Source organism: Octodon degus, unplaced genomic scaffold, assembly GCF_000260255.1.
Source record: "Octodon degus isolate 3935 unplaced genomic scaffold, OctDeg1.0 scaffold00321, whole genome shotgun sequence".
Classification (NCBI taxonomy): Eukaryota; Metazoa; Chordata; class Mammalia; order Rodentia; family Octodontidae; genus Octodon; species Octodon degus.
The window spans coordinates 84,397-85,305 of record NW_004524897.1 but is presented as its reverse complement, the minus strand read 5'-3'; positions in this window follow the sequence as shown (position 1 = coordinate 85,305).

The window sequence follows — 909 nt, the reverse complement described above, 5'->3', positions numbered from 1 at the left end:
TCAGAGAGGTTGGGATAGATATATAGTTACATTCTGTTAATGAATAGAATGATTTGTTCTAATGGTGTTTGTAAATAGAATGTTAGGTCCGCATCTTGTACAGCAATTAACCACTAAGAAGAATGTATGCAGTGTGTTAATTATTGAAACTGTCCTACCGATTTGATTTGAAACTGTCTCATTGTTATTTGTTTATCAATAAAATTATGGCAGAAAAAAGAAGAAATTACCAATAAAGTGAAAAGACAACCCACAAAATTTGAAAAAAATCTTGCTAAATAAGTACTCAGACAAAGATCTGCTGTCTAGAATGTATAAAGAACTAAAAAACACTAGGGCCCCAAAATTTAAAGACCCAGTCCATAAATGGGCATCATAGGTGAACAAACAGTTCTCAGAGGATGAAATTGAAGAAGCGAATAAATATATGAAAAAATGCTTCACATCACTAGCCATCCGTGAAATGCAAATTAAAACAACAGTTAGATATCATCTCATTCCAGAAAAAAATGACTATAATAAAGAAATCAACCAGCAACAAATGGTCGAGAGGCTGTGGGGAAAAAGGAACCCTTCTCCACTGCTGGTGGGAGTGTAGACTGGTGCAACCATTATGGAAAGCAGTGTGGAGACTCCTTAGAAAACTAGGACTGGAAATCCCATTCAAAGCAGCTATTCCCCTGCTGAGAATTTTCCTGGAGGATCTGAAAACATCATATTATAGTGAAATATGTGTGCCCATATTTATAGCAGCACAACTTGTGATAGCCAAATCTTGGAAACAATCCCGATGCCCATCACCTGAGGAATGGATGAAAAAGATGTGGTATTTTTAAACAATGGAGTATTACTCAGCTATAAAGAATGATAAACTCAAAGCCTTTTTATTGAAGTGGATGCCACTTGAAG